Consider the following 14,038-nt stretch of genomic DNA (forward strand, 5'->3'; position numbering starts at 1 on the left):
TATCGTTAGCTAGCGTTTGCGTGATTTTTTTATGCATTTGCGTCAAAATGTTTGACTCAAACTGTGATTGCATGATTTTCAAATATTTAACATTCATGCACCCTGTATCAACATGAAGATAGGTTGGTATGGCCTGCAGTGTGTGGTATAGTGGTTGGCCACATGTTGCATGCAACTGTGTGTTTTGGGTGTGAATGATCTGTAACAAAAATATGTGTGTTTCTGAAGGAACGACATACAATGCATTTGACGTAATGCTCATGTATGAATGTGTTCCAAATGGGTATCTAAATGTGATGGCAGTCAGTGATCTACAACAGTCATGATATGTGTTTGTAATGTGTTGATTCATGTGATGTGTGTACTTGTTTGACTTTGGGGACATTACATTTCACACGACAAATAAAAGTCAGGGATGATTGAGAATGGCTGATGAGTGCTATGTCGGATATGTTACCCGTCATATGTTATTAATTGTTGGTTACAACTTCATGGTGACGTGTGTGAACTACACATATGTCGGACATGTGCACATGTTTTGTACATACTGTTTTTGAGACACTGTGCCTTAATTCCACCCATAAAATGTTTGGTACACGTCAGTTTGACTCATCACAATTACCTATGTTACTTAAGTTGCTGTGGTGGACATGCTGCCCTGGCTGCATTTGTTCACATATTTTCAAATGTACATTCCACAGAAGTGTCCAGTTCAAGTGTGTGGGCATATGTACCCTGTGTCAAGATTGGGCTCCATGGTGTTACGTTTTCGGGTGGGTCTAGTCAGGACTCTGTTAGGGGCACCCCTTGAGTTCACAGAGTATCTCGCAAGGAAGAAGTGTACCAAAGCAGGAGAGCAGCTAAAGGCATACAAGGGGGAAAGGCCAGCTGTGGAAAGGCATAGAAAAAAGAAACGTGAAGGCAAAGCAACCTTAGTGTGAACAAATATGGAACAGGTCAATAATGGACAAACACGCAAGGCTTATCACTAGATTTTACACAGGGTAGGGCTCAGAACTTTCCACAGCAACAGGGAACGTCAGTGCCTCTGTGAAGAATAATATTACAGATAGTCACCACACAAGGCCCATAGAAAGGAGGCATCAGAAGTGATTCTGTGTCTGGACCCTTAAGGCACAAACACGGATTGTACTTACATACACGAGACTAGCCCTTGTGGATCCGGCTGGAGACACAGTGGCAATTCCTGGAAAACAGCCATAGCACACTGTCACTGAAGGCACTAAAGATTACATGCAACACTAGACAAAGGATGGGGACTGGATTTGCCTCCTGGAAAAAAGGTGCCAACCCAAGTACAAAGAAAAACACATCAACACAGGTGAGGACTGATAGGACACTTACCAGACACGATAACCCAAGAGGAAACAGAAAGCGAGGGAACCAACTAGGAAGCAAAGCCAGGCACAGGGAACAGGCTCAGGTTGATGCAAAGGCTGGAACAGGTCTGGGAAACAGAAAGCAGGTTCTGGCTGAAACAAACATGAACAAGGCAAAGAAACAGGGAGCAGACTCTGACTGGAACAAGCAGGAACAGGCCTGGTTAAACAGAGAACAGGTTCAGGCTGAATCAGGACTGTAACACAATCCAACAAGGGGTCAGGAACACAAAGTAATCGTACTCCTATGCAGGACGAGGAGCTTATGGTAATGGCAGCTTATACGCAGTTCCATGCAGCAGCAAGGCCAGGGCAGAGTCACATGGCTGGGCTGTACAAGAGAGGTCACTGGTGTATGCAGCTTCAGTCTCTCACAAGTCCAGGAGGAGAGAATCCAGTATAAAGGGACAACCAGATGTTTCCCATAGGAAGCAATGGACAGAAGATGATAGGTCTTAGAGACTACCAGGCAGTGCATTATGGGACCTGAAGTCTATGCAAACTAATGTAGTTCTTCTATAGCATGCCATATTGAAAAGGGAAGCAAACAGGAGTCAGAAAGGGACTCTGGATGAGTGTTAATGATGATCCCAGGGTACAGATAGTCCGTTTACAGTGCCGCCTAGAGATCGGAGGGCCGAGACGTACCACATGACAGTGGCAGGACTTATTTCCAGGGATGGACTGCACAGAGCATGTGTTGTGAACATTACTTGTCATACCTGGGACACTCATGTTATCCATTTTCATAAATGATGCTCCCCTTGTCACACAAGCTCCTTGCAGAGATTGCAAATGTCACACTTACTAATGTCAGGGGTCTGTTCATACATTCCTGTTTCCACCGATATTTCACAGCCACTGCTTCATGTATGGGGTGCTCATTAACCTTATGATTGGAGATGTCATAGTTGTGTGTCATGTGCTACAGTAGACCATGTTGGCAACGTGGATGTGTGTCATATGCTGTAGTCCATTGATTTTGTCCTTCACATGTGAAATTCAAAACATGAGTGTTTTTTATATGTGTATAATGTTTGCTGTACAATCATACGCATCACATGAGATGTTGCATCAGAAGTAGTGAGATTTGTCTTTGTAACATGCTCCCTGAGGTAATACTCAAATTCCTAAGGAACATGTGATGGAGAAAGAAGAAACCAGAGCAGGTTTGTGTGGTCAAGTAAGGTGTTTTTTTACATATCTTAACAAGGTGTGTAGAGTGACTATTGGTTGAAAAATGTTTGTGCAATTAGCTGTCTGCGGCGCATTCCTGCAGCTGTGTTTTGCTGTTCCCCTTCATTTTCTCTGGCACCATCCTCCTCCTCCTCAGGCAGTTCTTGCTCAGGCTCATATAGAGGGATGTTTCTCCTCACACAAATGTTGTGCAGGATAGCACAAGTAAGTATGATTTTGCACACAATGTGTGGGGCATATAGGAAGCTGCCTTCTGTGATGTCCAGGCACCTGAATCTGGACTTCAGGATGCCAAAGGTCCTTTCCACAATGGTGCGTGTCCTCCAATGTGCCTCATTATAGCCACGCTCTGCTGCTGTGCTTGGGTTGGGGAATGGGGTCATGATCCATGCTGGATCCCGTAACCCTGATCTGCTGCAAAAGATAATAGCAGTGATTATTTTGTTAGTGCTTGCAAAAGGAATGTCATGTAGCATGGCTGTTTGTATCTTGTGTGTCTGTGACTCATATGTGTTTGTGGTATTGTGTGAGATCCTGGGCTTCTTTGAGGTTTTTTCTGCAGTGGGTTGTTTGACTTGACAACTTGTGTTTGGCTCATTGACCTGGGATCTCTTATTTTATTTCCAAACTGCTGGTCAGTATGTATGTACCATGCGTTGTGTAGTATCCAACATGTTTTAGTGTGCTTTTACTGGAGGGGACATGAGACTTGTACACACACAATGGATTCCAATGTGGGGATAACATGGTTGCACTACATGTCCTGGACATACCATCCAATTAGACATATGGCATTGCAGATGAAATGCAACAGTGAGGCCCTTTGAGTTGGCTAGGTGACAATGCATAACACATCTCCATAAGTTTGCAGCACTGAGGTGTTCAGTATTGACAATGCACAATTGTCCCATGTGTGAATTGGTTCTAGGCAAACCTTTGCTGTTCTCTCTGCCAGTGGCTCATGTGCAACCGTGCACCTACACTACCAAACTTGCTCCAGGGAACCTTGAGGAGAAGGATGTATCTGTGCAGGAAGGGCCGTCTCCCTCTACAATGTTATTTTGATGGACAATTGGCTCTTTCAATGTGTGCAGCAGTGTGCAGTTTGCATTAGTGCCACATCAATATGTGTCCATAGCGCAGTCCACTTCCTCATTGCTACCTGGCTACGGCACCCCAGTGATGTATGATGTTGGGACTCCCTCAGTATTTCGGTTTCACCTACATGTGAGTCAGCATCATCATGCTATGTGTTTCATGGTGTTAGACCTGCAGCAACAAACATTGCACACCCCTATGCTACATACTGCTTGGGAGGGTGTCAGATTGACTATGTGGCCTATTGTAATTGTAAATGGTTCCTCTTCCAAGTTGTACTTCCAGTGCAGGTCACTGTGGGCTTTGACATTGGTCCCTTGTTGCTCTAGAGTGGCAGCTAATTTTTGTGGCAGCCGTCCTTTGTCCATATGTGTGTATCCCATTGTTTCAGGGTGTACAACATAACTACCAGTGTCACACCTCAGTGTCATCCTGCTCACGTGTCAATGTAGTGGTGTATGTTTTTTGTGTCCTACAGGGATGTTGTGCTATGTGTATATTGCTAGGTTTATGGACTTGCCGACAAGAAGGCCATTGCCATATTGCCCGTCCTGGAAGTGCTGATTGATCGTGCAGTGGCAGAATATGAATGAATCATGTACAGCCCAGGATACTTGACCAAGATGTTGGTGAACAATCCTTGGTGGCCAACTATGGCCTGCACATTGATGGAATGTGTGTCCTATCTGTTCTGGAATAGGTGTTCTGTTGCTGCAGGTGGTACGATCCGGACATGGGTGCAGTCAATTGCACCGAGCACATGCGGGAAGCCATGGATTTGGTGGAAGCCTTGTTTTATCTCCTGCTGCTTCTGTTGGGTGTTGGGGAAGCTGATATGGGGGGGTGTGAGGGAGATTTTGCATCTAACACCTTGGGCAGTAAGGCCAAAAATGAGGGCTGTGATATCCCCAGCGACCAGGGCACCCATTGTCTGGAAGGAGCCACTTGCCATCATAAGGAGGACAGCTAGCAGCTTGGTCACAGGTGGTATATTGTGTGGTGTCTGCAGGCTAGCTGTTATTTGTGGCTCAGTTTGGTGCAGCAGCTGCTGTATGGCTTCCCAGTTCAGTCTATACCTCCGGATGATGTCCTGTTCCCTGAAGCCATGAAGGGTTGTCCTGTTCCTGAAGACCCTCTTCTGCCTTCTGCATTGCCTTTGTGGGCCACGTTGGGGTGGTGGTGGCTGCTGCCGTTGGTCCTGTGCTCGGTATCGTCTTGCAAGCTGCATCAGTAGCACCTCCATGTTGTCCTGTTGGTCTGTGATGTTGCTTGTGTGTGTTTTCCTTAAGTAGTTGTGTGTTTGCCTAATCTTAACGCCTGCCGTGACCCAGGGGTTTAAATTTGACACAAATCAGGTTTAGCGTCATTTTTCGGGTCCGCCTCCTTCTCGTGCGTTATTTTATGACCTATTGGATAAATATGGCGCTGAGAAGTTTGAGTCATTTTTTGGACGGGAACATCTACCTTGCATCTCATTGACGAAATGCGGTTTCAAGCATCCTCAAAATGATGCTAACTCCATATTTTTTACTCTAGACAGGTCTAGCGAGAAAATATACAAATGGAGTTAAGTTTGCGTAGGATTTGCATAAACGAAAATGATGCAAATTCGGCGCAAATAGAGTATAATTATGGGCTTGAGTGCCTTTGTGCAAGTAGAATCAAATCAACTTTCACCTCTAAACTGTCCTAGCCTACCTACAGTCCTGAGGTTATTACTGATCTGATTGCAGATATTTTCAAATGCCTCTTTAATCCTTGTCTCATTGCCTACGTCCCCTAAACAGACTACACAATTTGTTGCACAACTGGTCATCAGGCTTTCCAGAAACCCTCCTTGGTAACCTTATTCCATTTTATCCTTCGTCCTTGTTCTAGGGGGATGAGCTCCAAATTTGTCAGGCCCTTCTCCTTAGTCTCCTGACACTTTACGGACCAATTCACCTGAAGAGACAATGGGTTATGATTGCAATAAGCTGACTACTGGACCTCAAATCTATAGCTAAATTGCGCCAAGGATGATGAAAGTAATGTGTCATTGATAACTGTACTTGTCCCCCCGCCCTTAAAAGGTTGGGCCACTGGCCCAGCCATACTCTCTTGTGTATTCACGAAATTAAAGTCCTCCAAGAGATCCTCCAGACAGTGATCCTCCATTGAATGTACAAAATGAAGGCCCCTCTCTTGACCTCCCTCTTGAGAGTCTGCCATACCATAACATTTTAGGGGGTATCAATTGCATATTAAAATCACCCAATAAGATAAGGGAAAAACGGGTCTTTGTGTTTCTTCTCAAATGTCTGCAAAGCAGAGCATAAGCTAAGTATATGTTCAACAGGGGAAGCCTGCTCCCAAGAGGTAACATTTTTTTACAATCAATATAGAGAGGCTGCATGAAACTTAATTGCACTCCCAATAAATTATTGTTTTCTAACTGTAACAGTGACAAAGAGGTCCCCAACCTTAACCCCTTAGCTGCTGGGCTTTCCCACCTCAGCGCTGAGCCCTTTTTTGGCTATTTGGGTAGTTCGCACGTAGGCCTTCATAACGTTTTGTCCACATAAGCTATCCACACCAAATTTGCGTCCTTTTTTTCCAACATCCTAGGGATTCTAAAGGTACCCAAGGTTTGTGGGCTCCCCTGGAGGAGGCCAAGAAATTAGCCAAAATACAACTAAAATTTAATTTTTTTCAGAAGAAATGGGGAAAAAGGGCAGCTGAAGAAAGCATATGGGTCTTCCCTGAAAATGGCATCAATAATAGGTTTCTGGTGCTAAAATCACCATCATCCCAGCTTTCAGGAAGAGGCAGACTTGAATCAGAAAAACACATTTTCAACACAATTTTGGCATTTTACTGGGATATACCCCATTTTTTTTATATTTTTATGCTTTCAGCCACCTTCCAGTTAGTGACAGAAATGGGTGTGAACCCAATGCTGGATCTAGAACAGCTAAACATTTCTGAAAAGTAGACAAAATTCTGAATTCAGTCATTTGTAGAGATCCTTCAAGGTTTTCTTACAGAAATAACAGCTAAAGTAAAAATATATTGAAATTGAGGTGAAAAAAGAGCCACTCCAGCCACGTTTTCTTCTATAACTTTTCCCAGCTATGGCAGATTTTTGAAAGCAATATACTGTTACAAAATGCTGGACTCTTCTGGTTGTGGAGATATATACAGCTTGTACGTCCACCAAGAACCCCAGGTACCCAGAGCCAATAAATGAGCTGCACCTTGCAATAGGTTTTCATTGTGTACCGGGTACACAGCAATTCTTTTGGTGAAATATAAAGACTGAAAAATAGGTATCAAGGAAACCTTTGTATTTCCAAAATGGGCACAAGATAAGGTACTGAGAAGCAGTGGTTATTTGCACATCTCTGAATTTCAAGGTCCCCATACTAGCATGTGAATTACAGGGCATTTCTCAAATGGACTTCTTTTTTACACACTGTCTTACATTTGGAAGAAAGAAATGTCGAGAAAGACAAGGGGTAATAACACTTGTTCTGCTGTTCTGTGTGCCCCCAAGTCTCTCAATAGAAAATGGTACCTCACTTGTGTTGGTAGGCCTACTATCCACGACAGAAATACGCAATATGGGCACATCACATTTTTACATTTAAATGTGATGTGTTTTTTGGAAAGTGCCTAGCTATGGTCTTTGGCCTCTAGCTCAGCGGGCACCTAGGGAAACCTACCAAACCTGTGCATTTTCAATAAATAGACACCTAGGGGAATCCAGGATGGGGTGACTTGTGAGGCTCTCGTCAGGTTCTGTTACCCAGAATCCTTTCCAAACCTCAAATTTTGGTAAAAAAATACTTTTTCCTCAGATTTTGGTGCTGCAAAGTTCTGGAATCTGAGGGGAGCCACAAACTTCCTTCTACCCAGCATTCTCCCAAGTCTCCCGATAAAAATGGTACCTCACTTGTGTGGGTAGTGCCTGCGACAGGAAATGCTCCAAAACACACTGTGGACACATCACATTTTCCCAAAGAAAACTAACCTGTTTTATGCAAAGTGCCTAGCTTTCGTCTTTGGCCTCTAACTCAGCCGGCACCTAGGGAAACCTAGGAAACCTATACATTTTTTTTAAAATAGACATCAAGGGGAATTCAGAATGGGTTGACTTGTGGGGCTCTCACCAGGTTCTGTTACCCAAAATCCTTTGCAAACCTCAAAATTTGGCAAAAAGAAACACTTTTTTCTCACATTTTGGTGAGAAAGTTCTGAAATCTGAGAGGAGCCACAGCGTTCCTTCCACCCACCATTCCCCCAAGTCTCCCGATAAAAATGGTACCTCATGTCTGTTGTTAGGCCTAGTGCCCGCGACAGCAAATGCCCCGAAATGCAACATGGACACATCAAATTTTTACATTGAAAACTGACGTGTTTTTTGGAAAGTGTCTAGCTGTGGATTTTGGTCTCTAGATCAGCTGGTACATAGGAAAACCTACCAAACATGTGCATTTTTTTAAACTAGACATCTAGGGAAACCCAGGATGGGGTAACTTGTGGTGCTCTCACCAGGTTCTGTTACCCAGAATCCTTTGCAAACCTCAATATTTGGAAAAAAAATACTTTTTCCTCACATTTCGGTGATAGAAAGTTCTGAAATCTGAGAGGAGCAACACATTTCCTTCCACCCAGCATTCCTCCAAGTCTCCCAATAAAAATAACACCTCACTTTTGTGGGTAGGCCCAGTGCCCCTGTCAGGAATAGATCACACAACGGTCAATATTGGTCCTTACATGAGGGCAACTGTTGACCCTGAGGTGATCCATTCCTGACACAGGCACTAGGTACAGGCAATCAAGTGGGGTAGTATTTTCATCAGGACAGGTGGGGAAACACTGGGTGGTTGGAATGTTGTGTATCCCTGCATATTCCTTTAGTTTGCATGACAGAAATGAAAGAAATAAATGAGTTTTTATTCAGCATTTCAGCTTTGCAGGGTATTCTGGGTAAGAAAACTTTGGGGAATCCACATAAGTCACACCTCTGTAGACTCCCCCAGATGTCTAGTTTCCAGAAATGTCTGCGTTTGGTAGGTTTCCCTACATGGCCGCCGAGACCAAGACCAAAATAGCAGGTTCCTGCCTTACAAAACCAGGGTGTTTTGTGATAGATAATTTGATGTCTCCACAATACGATTTGGGCAGTGGAATTTTGGGCTGAACTGCATTTGGGAGCTCCCAAGAGAGCACTCTCTCTCTGTGCTTGCCGCTGCATGCACCTGCTCTCTGAGTTGGGCTATCACGCTATTGACCCACTGCACAGACTGTACTTGCGAAGGGACAGCAGGACTGTCTTCATCACCTTCCTCATAATCACTGGGAGAGGAGTTATCGAATGGGACTCCTCCGACTGAAAAATCACTCCCAGAGTCTGCACAATTACCCTACCCTCAGATGCTGTCTCAATTTCTGCTGTCTCAGTCGCTGATCCTACGTCAGAGCTGTCCTTTATAACCCGAGTTAGGGCTTGAGCAGCAGTCATCGAATGAGATGCCATCTTTGCTACTGGCTAAACTGTTGCTCTAAAACACTAGCCTACTTAGACAGTCACAAAATTGCTGGTGGGTGTGTGTGTGATACCTGCAACAGTAGAGGTCACCTTACCTTTGCTTCCTCCCTCAATCAGCATGTTCTCTCAAGACACTCAGAAAAACAAATAAGACACACTATTACTTCACCTTGTCACATACCAATCATCACAGTCTTTAGCACCTCCAGCACACAGTCCAACAATCATTATTGGTTCTCCCACTCCCATTATCTCCTCCTCCGATTCCCTCACTAGCACCCAGCAATAGTGCATTTCATCTCTCCATAGCGCCCCTTGTGCATACATTTAATTTGTATTATAGCACAGGTAGTGGCTGGCTTTACTAATCCACTCAGCTATTCACACATAAAACAGTTTTAAATCCTTGCAGTAGGCATATAAACCTTCTGCGCTACTTTATGACATAAAAACTGCCACGAGACAAAGTCAGATCCTTTTCTAGCAGATACATAACCACAAGAGTTACTTGACATTTTTATTGCTGCCTAAAAGCTACAGTTGAAACGCGTCAGTTGAAGTATGTGCATTGCTTTCAAGACGCCAGCTGCAACTACAAAAGAACTGGTGACGAGTATATATATATATATATATATATATATATATATATATATATATAGATATATCTACATAGTTATATGTATATACTGATCTATATATTTTTTTAACAGCTCTATGGTTTCCTTGGGGGCCATAGTGGCCCACAGGAAAACCATACAGCTGTTAAAAAAAGATTTCCTCAACAGGTGATTGCCCTCCTCACGGGTGACCCTCTGTCAATGTATTTTTTTTTAATTTTTTTTTTTAAAACAAATTTACACCCCTCTGGGGCTGCGATCGAGCCTCCCCCGGGGTAAACCTACCTTTTAAAAAATAAAAGTGCCCCTGGGGGGTGAGGGGTGGCCTGTTTTCCGAGGGGGCCAACCCCCCTAAGTGAAATCCTTGGTGTCGAGTGGGAGTGCCCTGTCCAGGAAACCCTTTCAGGAAGGGCTTGTTTGAAAGGTGAGAATCTCAGCTTTCAAACAAGACCTACCCAAACGTCTGGAAGGCCCATTTGGGCCTGTTTTTCCCCACTGGAGCAGGAAGTGGCCGCAAATTTTTAATGAAAAAAAATCTTCTGATGCAATGCATCGGAGGATTTTTTAATCCCCCCCCCCCCTTGGTGTCGGCCACTGGTCATGACCCACACCAGGGAGGTAGTGTGGGCGTCCCACACTGAAGCGGTTGAAGAAGATCAACTGTGAGAAAGTAAGAGTTATAACCATCTACATAAAGGACACTGTCCATTTCCCATGTTTCCTGTGGCCCCAAAAAGTCAAAATCCTTAATCTCCCAAGCCAGGCTTAATCTTCCCGCTTGGTACTTAGCCCTGCCACATTCCACCTACATACTTTAAGGGCAGAAGGTTGCAAATGCTTATCCTTTACCACTGTATCTCTATTCTCAGTGCAGGATCAACCCACCCCAATTCTGACTGAACAAGATGAGGGGGCCTAGAACATACTCCAAGTGTCTCTACCCTCTCCACCATATTCCTCCTCATCAAAATATTATCATTACCTGCATAAAGTCAATAACTGCATTCCCAGTCCCCTAATACTGGAATCTATTTCTGAGCTCTAAGGAGCATGGGACAAGCTCCACCTGAGGGGGACCATTCCTCATTTCTTGATATCACACACTCGTCCCTACCCCTTACCTTTTTTCCCATAATGGGGGGCTACAAAACCCTGAAAGGAGGGCAATGACAACTGGCCCTTTTTGTCCCCCTAGCAACAAGTGTCTCCTGTCTAAAATTCAAACCTATATAATCTCCTGCATAAGACTTCTCCCCCAAAAACCACCTAACCCATATGTCTGGCCATAATAATATTCTCACATTCACCACCCACCAATCCCCTCTTTGTAGAACACCAATGCACGGATTTTCAGATTAGTTCTTATATAGACTCATGCCCTACACTGGGCAAGGCGGGAGCATTAGTTGAGACTGGCACAGAGGCAGTAGATTCAGGTGGGAGATGGAGTCTGGAAACTGCAGGACTAGATTAGATGCCAGGCAGAGGTTGTATCACCCCCTTCTTCCACCACTGTCTGCTGAGGCCTCCGACTTGAATGGATGCTGCTAATAATTGATGCTTGCCCTGTGTGAATTTTTCAGGGATCTCCCCTTCGTTTGGGCCTTACACGATACCATTAGCACCAGCTGCAGCCTCTGTCGCTGAGTGTTGTCTCTCCTCCACATCCAGATTTAACCCTGGCTCAAGGATCCTTGAATGTCATCCTAAACTCATCAAGGAACCATCGCCAGTCAGTGCAGATAAAGAATTTGGAGCTTCACTAGCCCCCCCCCCCACTACTGCCAATTTGAAAATGCATTTTGTCCATCCATTCCAATTGTAAGTCAATACAGCTCAATTTGGCTTTGATAGGGTCCAAAGGAGCCTTGATTACCAGTTCAAGCTGCGTAATAAAGTCAGGAGCGTAGTAATGATCGAAGTTCCGTGGCCATTTACCCCCACCTTAGCTTTGTTCACTCCATTTCATGAGACTTGTCTCTTGCATTTAGATGGCGGATCGGGCTGATACATCAACTATTTCTACACCTCCTTGCTGGTCCAGGTCCAAAGAAATTCTTTCATGTAGAGTGGAGGCAACCCCAAGCTCAGCTCTTCATTCCTCCTACTGATGGCCTCCTCCACTAAAGTCATTGAGCTCATTGGGTTATCCCCAACCTCAGACATAATTTACCCAGTGAATATAGCTCCATCGCCCAGACTCTCCATGGGGCCCACCGACAGCCTTCGTTCCACAAGCTCAATCTCGTTTGTTACGACGACAATGACTCTCTGCACCATATAATCAATGCTGGTAGGTTTGTGATGGACATCAGCGCCTCATATCACCTTACGTTTGCCCATGATGAAAATGCCAAATTAACAAATAAATGGAGCTTACCATATCCGAAAGCAATCCCGCTGAGGGTTGTAGTCCATCTCCTCCACTGGTTCAACAATGTGGAAGAAAGGGGGCGTTTAAGGCTACTCAAGGGGGTTATATTTCCAAGTCGAACTGGCAGTTTAAAAGTGCATTCAGGCTGCAGTGGCAGGCCCGAGACATGTTTAATGGGCTACAAGGAGTGCTGCAGGCCCGCTAACATTATTTAATTAACAGGCCCTGAGTATGTGGCATACTACTCTACAATGGACTTGTAAGTAAATTAAATATGCCAATCATTTGTAAACTAATTTAACCATGTTTTGGGGAGTGAACAAAAGCACTTTTGCATTGGGTAGCATTGATAAATTGCACAGAGTCTTAAAGCCAACAAAACAGGAGGGTAATGTGGTATTAAAGTTTGGGGTGGTGTCTGCAGACAGAGCTAAGTCCAACAAGACTCTTTCCCACTGCACATCCATTACCAACTCCTTTCAAATGTGGATAAAATATAAATGTTTTGCGACCAGATTTGAGTCACAAAACATCGATACATTAAATACTGATTTAGTATTTGGAAATTACGCCTACAAGACACCTCTTCCAGACACCAAATCATCCATTCGCAATCCCATTTTTTGAGTCAGAAAACATTTTAAGACTCCTAAAAAGGGATTAGTACATAGGAAAAAGCATTTTGCTGGTCACAAATGCTTAATTGGAGCAATTGTGATGGTTTAAATATGTACTACAACCGGTCCATCCTTATTTAATGAACTTTCTTTAAATACTGACAATATTCTAACCCTTTTTGTTTCATTGTTGAAGCTTAAAGGTGGGCATTAGATAAATGCGCATATCCAGCTTCTGCCAGAGCTTTGCCTATGGGGTTCTGCGGTGCCATATTACATTAAAGGGGTGCAAGGAGGCTGTCCTGTCTGCTTGGAAATGCAAGTAAACATCTTTACCCCCCCGATCATTCCTTCTTCATTTCCACTGAAGTCATTTTCAACACATATGAATAAAATGCACATCCTATATGGCTATGTGGATTCCATCGATAAGTTGTGTTTGATAATTAAAAATGTTACAAACTGGTACGCATAAATCCTTCTTGTTCTAGTAATAACATAGTGAGACCCCTTCACCTCTAACAGAACGTTACACAAGCTATTTTCTATTTTTATGAAATAGTAATAAGTAGTACGTATGACGATCCCTCCCTTTTCCCACAATAGCTGTTCTTTTCTAAGCCAATATAATTGTGTTATAGGATGGAATGAAAGGATCTTACTATAACTTGGAGGACGTGTGCTATGCCTAATTAATATTATTGATAAGTATTTTTTTTCATTACCCCAAGCGAGTCTTACTCATTATAGTAAGATCACAGTGAGAATGTACTTAAGCAAAAATTTGCAGACTCATTTATATGCTGCTGAAACTTAACTGTATTTGCAACAATTACTTAATTGCTGTCTTTATAACTGAATAACCAAAATTGCATGTAGCATTAGAAAACTAATTTATAAAGAGATAGAAATGTATTGGAGTTCACTCAAGAAGCTTCTCTACCCACTTCTTTAGGATTTATGAGGACAACCACTACTGAAAAAGGGGAACTAAGGCCAAGATTTAAGAAAAGTTGCGCTTCATATCATGAAGGGCCATTATGCCCCCCTAACATCATCAAGGTTACGGACAATAGCATCATCATATTTGATGCTATTGTACTTTGCAGGATTAGAACCAAAAATGTTGGTGCTAATCCTGCAAAGTACATAGAAGCCCATTAAAACCCAGATGTGCCTCTTTTTAAGGCCTGATCTGTGCA

Source organism: Pleurodeles waltl, chromosome 3_1, assembly GCF_031143425.1.
Source record: "Pleurodeles waltl isolate 20211129_DDA chromosome 3_1, aPleWal1.hap1.20221129, whole genome shotgun sequence".
Lineage (NCBI taxonomy): Eukaryota > Metazoa > Chordata > Amphibia > Caudata > Salamandridae > Pleurodeles > Pleurodeles waltl.